The following is a 5,861-nucleotide window of genomic DNA, read 5'->3' as shown; positions in this document are numbered from 1 at the left end:
CAAATGCCTATGCCTATGCACACCAGTTGCTGGGGAACATGGGCAGGAGGGTGCTACTGCACTCATGACTTACTTGTGGGTCTCCCATTGACAGCTTGTTGGCCACTGTGTGAATAGAATGCTGGATGAGATGGACTCTTGGTCTGATCTAACACAGCTCTTCTTATGTTCTTAAGTGCTCTGAAGCCCCATAGGCTGAATGGTAGGTGGAGAAGCCTCTGAACCAGAGGAAGCCCGCAATGTTCCCCAATCCCTGCTCAATGGAGAATATAGTTGCTACCTGTGGACCTAACAAGGACTTTGTTTATTGTTGACTGAAAAGGGAAGAGAGGAGAAAACATGTTAAAGTGACGGACAAGAATATGGACGGAAAGCTATTCTTCAAGTTACGCCAAATCAGGTGGGAGACAGTAAATGTGACTGTCCTTGGGCCAGTTCGCTTTATCTCTGTGTGAACGCACATCTCCCCTTTCATGTAGGATTTGGTGCATACACTTTGCCAATGCTATCCCTCCCTGTTAATGATGGATACACATTGATACCCTGGATCACCTGTGATGGTCTGCCTGTGTCTATAGACATGTTGGCATATGCAAGCTTGAGACATATTCGTGAACCTTTCCAGATGTCGGGATAGTGGGGTGCTATTATCCCCCCCTATTGCTGCTTCCTGCTCCTCACTTGATCTCCAGCGTGATTGGAAGAAGAAGTGGTAGGAGGAGGGAAAGAATTTCTTTCCAGTCCCAGGGGTGATGTTCTTAATCCCTGAACTGATCACATGGTCCAAATGTACAGGAAGAGGAGATAAGTCAGGATCACTTCCAATCACATATTACATGGGTGTTGAAACAACTGCACTGGCTACTTACTAGCTACGGAGCCAAGTTACGGGTTTTGCTGTTAGCATAGAAAGCCCTGAGCAACTTGGGACCAGGTTACCTGACAGGTCATCTTTCCCAATGTAGACCTGTGCAATTGAGAAGTTCATTGGAGGAGGACTTGCTGGTTGCCATCTGGCTTCCATCTGGAAATGGGCTCTCTGGAATGCTCTCCCCCTTGGCATTCAAACAGAAGTTGCTACCTGTAGACATTTTAGGCATCTGTAAAAGACCCATCTCTTCACCCAAACCCTCCCGGAATGGTTGTGCTGCCTTGTTAGTCTGCTTATTAATGGTCATACTTTTAGCTTTGGTTTTATGTATTTTAGGGTGCAATCCTATATATGGTTAGACAGAAAAAAAGTCTTACAACTCCCAGCATGCCCCAGCCAGCCACGCTGGGAGTTGCAGGAGAACATGCATAGGATTGCACTCTTAAACATTTTAACTGATGATTACCTGTATATGTAAAAATATGCATTTTAACCTATTTCTGTAAACAGCTTAGAGAGTCCTTTTCACATGCTAAGAGGTATATAAATTGATAAATAACTTGATGAAATACATAGAGTAGGGTGGGAATGCTTTTTCTGCCCGTGGGTCACATTAACTCTGGGGAAGAACATTCGGGGCCACAGTGCAATGTAGGGACTCTTTGGCCAGATCTACAGCAAGCAGGATATAACACTTTGAAAGAAGTTTGAAAACGGTATATAGAATGTGTCCTGGGACCTAACAGTTATAAACCATTACAAAGCAGTAGTTTAGAACCTGCCTTTCTCTCCCCCATTCTCATTCTCTCTCTCTCATATATACACACACTCACTCACACACACAAACACACACTATGATGTGGCAGCTGTTATGACAATGGATCTTCTACCTCCGTAGGGTGACCACATGAAAAGGAGGACAGGGCTCCTGTATCTTTTAACAGTTGCATAGAAAAGGGAATTTCAGCAGGTTCTGCATGCATACAAATGACACCTGCAGAAATTCCCTTTTCAATACAACTGTTAGATACAGGAGCCCTGTCCTCCTTTTCATATGGTCACCCTATACCTCCCCAATCACCTGTGTAAGGTAGGATTGTTCTGTTAGGCCATTTCTGAGCTCAGTTCTGGTGCTTAGCTTTAAATCCCTACCTATATGGCTTCAGTTCCAGTTATTTCTTGGGTTGCCTTCACCCACTACCAATCCACCCAGTCAATGAGATAATCATCAGAGTCTCTCCTCCAAGCACATAAGTAGAGAAGATCAATAACAGCTGGGGAAAAACACCACCACCAAGAACAAAAAGGAGGGACTTTTTTCTTGGTACAGAATTTCCACAAAATGTGTCAGGAACCAGATCTGTTGTGCAGCTGCCCTCGCTGCCCTCCAGCTGCTCCCTGCCTCCTCACATAAAGATCTTCTGAAAATCTTTTGGATGATAACCATGGCCTTGCAAGTTACAGCTATTTCTCCTTCCAAGAACTGTTCTAGGTACAGAGGCAGGGGAATCAAATAATATTACATTGATCCAAGCACTGGAAAGTGACACCTACACATCAAAGAAGTGTGAAGCTGTGTGTTTGGAAGTCTTTGGGATAAGTGAAATATTAAACAAAATTTGGCAATGAAGAGTTTCTTAGCACTTTTTGAGGGTGGGTGGGTGGAGGATACTTGGCTCAGCAATACTACAAACGAGAAGGATCTTGGAATTGTTGTAGATTGCAAGCTGAATATGAGCCAAACAGTGCGATATGGCTGCAAAAAAGGCAAATGCTATTTTGGGCTGCATTAATAGAAGTATAGCTTCCAAGTCACGTGAGGTACAGGTTCCTCTCTATTCGGCCCTGGTTAGGCCTCATCTAGAGTATTGCGTCCAGTTCTGGGCTCCACAATTCAAGAAGGACGCAGACAAGCTGGAGCGTGTTCAGAGGAGGGCAACCAGGATGATCAGGGGTCTGTAGACAAAGCCCTATGAGGAGAGACAGAGAACTGGGCATGTTTAGCCTGGAGAAGAGGAGACTGAGGGGAGACATGATAGCACTCTTCAAATACTTAAAAGGTTGTCACACAGAGGAGGGCCAGGATCTCTTCTCGATCCTCTCAGAGTGCAGGACAGGGAATAACGGGCTCAAGTTAAAGGAAGCCAGATTCCAGCTGGACATCAGGAAAAAATTCCTGACTGTTAGAGCAGTGCGACAATGGAATCAGTTACCTAAGGAGGTTGTGGGCTCTCCCACACTAGAGGCCTTCAAGAGGCAGCTGGACAAGCATCTGTCGGGGATGCTTTAGGGTGGATTCCTGCATTGAGCAGGGGGTTGATGGCCTTGTAGGCCCCTTCCAACTCTGCTATTTTATGATTCTATGAGGAATCAGAACAAAACCATAGTCTTTCACAGAATAATTTACGATCTGTGAAAGGAGTCCATTTTGGATTAAATTCTTGTTTTTTTTGTACGTTGAACATTTTTGGCTAATTTCATATGAAGAAGGAATAAAGAAGGTGGCACACATGTAGTCTAAAGGTGCAATCCTATGCATGTTTAGACAGAAAAAAGTCTCCAAACTCCCAGCATTCTTTAGTCATCATGGATAACTGGGGAATGCTGGGAGTTGTAGGACTTTATTCTATTTAAACATGCAGACACATTGATTAGTGCAAAAAATAAAATAAAATGGGGGGGGGGATGGAACATTTTGGTTTTTATAGTGTACCCTCAAATGGTTAGGATATCTCCAGGCCATCCAGAAAATTGAATTGGGGATAACTGGCTTAGCTTAGTGTTGATTAGAAGGATTTGGAAGTTATTTTATTCTTATTCATAAACAGAATAAGTTCTAGACATCCGATTTTGTGGTAAAATAGGCCCAAGCCATTTTGAAATGCTTTGAACAGAGGACGTAATGACAACGGTGTATTTGATTGTTGCAAGGGCCTGAGAAGAGGGTATAAAAATGCAAGTAATGTACGAGGAGCGGCAGAAAAAAAATTCAGGGCCTAGAAAATTACTTGGGCTTCAAAAAAAAAAAGAAAGAAAGAAAAAAAGGGGGGAAATCTAACATTTGCCAGGTTTTAAAGTGTTGCCATAAAGGTGATGTAGAACACCCAGGCTCCAATGAGGGAAAGATAAGATCAATTAGTTGCAAGTAGCAACACTACAGACCAGACTGGATGGCTCCAGTTACGCACATATAGAATTTGCTGCAGAATATAGTGGTCTGTTCAGAATCCTGAGTGCTTCTCCTTTGCTTTATATGTGTCATCCTATGGTCATCTTCTAGCATGGCCAAGAGATGAGAGCTATGAAGATAAAGGGTGAGTTAGTGGCAGTGGCTGAAGTAATCATAAGGAGGGAGGAAACAAGAGAAAGAGAGAGAAGGACGGAGGGAGTGGGGGGGGAGAGAGAGAGAGAGAGAGAGAGAGAGAGAGAGAGAGAGAGAGAGAGAGAGAGAGAGAGAGAGAGAGAGAGATGTGCTCACCATAGAAGAGGCCAAAAGGCTTGGCCATGTTACCAGGCAATGACCAGAAAATGGCATTTCTACAGCCCTGGCTGTAGATCCTGTATCCTACTGTCCCATCTGTGAAGAGTCATGGACTATGGCTTTCTTGCCAGTCTCTTCATCCCCCTGAAATCTGCTCCAAGTGGTTGGGAGTGGGGGCTTGGAAAGCATGAGATATTGTGAAGGAGCTGCAGATGGATGGAGAAATTGGTAAAAAAGTCAAAGGAAGAGGAAGTTAGGATTCAAGTCAGTGGCTTGAAAGTTGTACCCTTGTGAGCTCATATGACCGAGGATGAGCAGATGACCTTATCAGCCCCTTGTCAAAAGGTGAATCAAGTATCAGCATCCCAGACCACCCAAATGGACAGCCCAAGTCCACTGAGAGGCCACCCTGCCATTTGCCCAAGGCTTATTTTTCACCTGAGATAGCAAATGGGTCCTCCAGCAGAAGAAAGAATGCCAAAGACAGGTTAGACTCCAGACCAGTCTCCTTTAAGACCGTCTTCCCCCTGCCTGGCAGTCTCCAGATGTGTTGGTCTATGGTTCCCATCATTTTCCATTGATCATGCTGTCTGGAGGATGATGGTAGTTGTAATCCAACACACCTGAAAGCCCCCAGGTTGGGGAAGGCTGCTTTAAGAGATCTTCTCCACAATAAAAGGGAGAGGCTTGTGGAGGTCTTCAGGGGCCAGTTTTGCACTGGAGAAACCTCCCCAAACTGGTGCCCTCCAGATATTTTCGACTATAACTTCCAGCACCCCTAACCATTGGGCGTGGTGCCTGAGGCCAATGGGCATTGTAGTCCAACACATCCATAGAGCACCAGGTAAGGGAGGGCTGGTACAGAGGATGTTGGACTAAGTTCTTCATCCAGGAGCTGTCCATTGTGCTGCAGAACTTGCATCTGATTGATGTGCTCTTTGCCTTCCATGTCGCACCCCTGTTAGATTTAGCCTGGATGGGGTCTCTGGCATCAAGTCACTTCTGCATGTTCCCTTTGCTTTGCCTCTGGGTACCTCCAGTCAGTCCCCAAACACTCTACCTTGTCCTCTGGGCTTTGACTGGGCAAGACAAAACAGTTTCCCCACTAATGAATAACCTCTGACTTGGCCCCAAGAATCTTGTGACTGATCTTCGGTTAGAAAAGGTTTTTTTTTAAACAGGCAGCAGAGGATTTGGGACAAAGCAATATCATTGGGCAGGAGTGTTGTCATTTTCTCAGAATCAACACTGCATCAAGGCAGTTAGGGAATCTGCTGGTAAGACAGTGCCACAATCTACCCATCCCATTAGTCTCCATAGCACAGAAAGTCCAGTAGGCAGAGTAGGGTAGGAGTGCCAGACTGTGTAGTCAGGAGTATGGCTTGGTGGCTCCTCTAAGGAGCCCTGGGCTATTGTCTGGCCTTGGTCTAGGCCTGCCTTTCCCTATCTGATGCCCTCAAGATATTTGGGACTAAAACTCCCAGCATCCCTGACCATTAGTCATGCTGG

The 5,861-nt window shown here is 45.1% G+C and overlaps 1 protein-coding gene across 1 annotated transcript in view; it reads right to left on the bottom strand.

Annotated features, from left to right (window-relative positions):
• Positions 1 to 5,861, bottom strand: part of CDC42EP1 (CDC42 effector protein 1) — a 258,720-nt gene that overhangs the window by 176,403 nt on the left and 76,456 nt on the right. The window lies entirely within an intron of this gene.

This window comes from Elgaria multicarinata, chromosome 9 (genome assembly GCF_023053635.1).
Source record: "Elgaria multicarinata webbii isolate HBS135686 ecotype San Diego chromosome 9, rElgMul1.1.pri, whole genome shotgun sequence".
Lineage (NCBI taxonomy): Eukaryota > Metazoa > Chordata > Lepidosauria > Squamata > Anguidae > Elgaria > Elgaria multicarinata.
The sequence above is the reverse complement of the archived record's forward strand: the minus strand, read 5'-3'. Positions and strand labels throughout refer to the sequence as shown.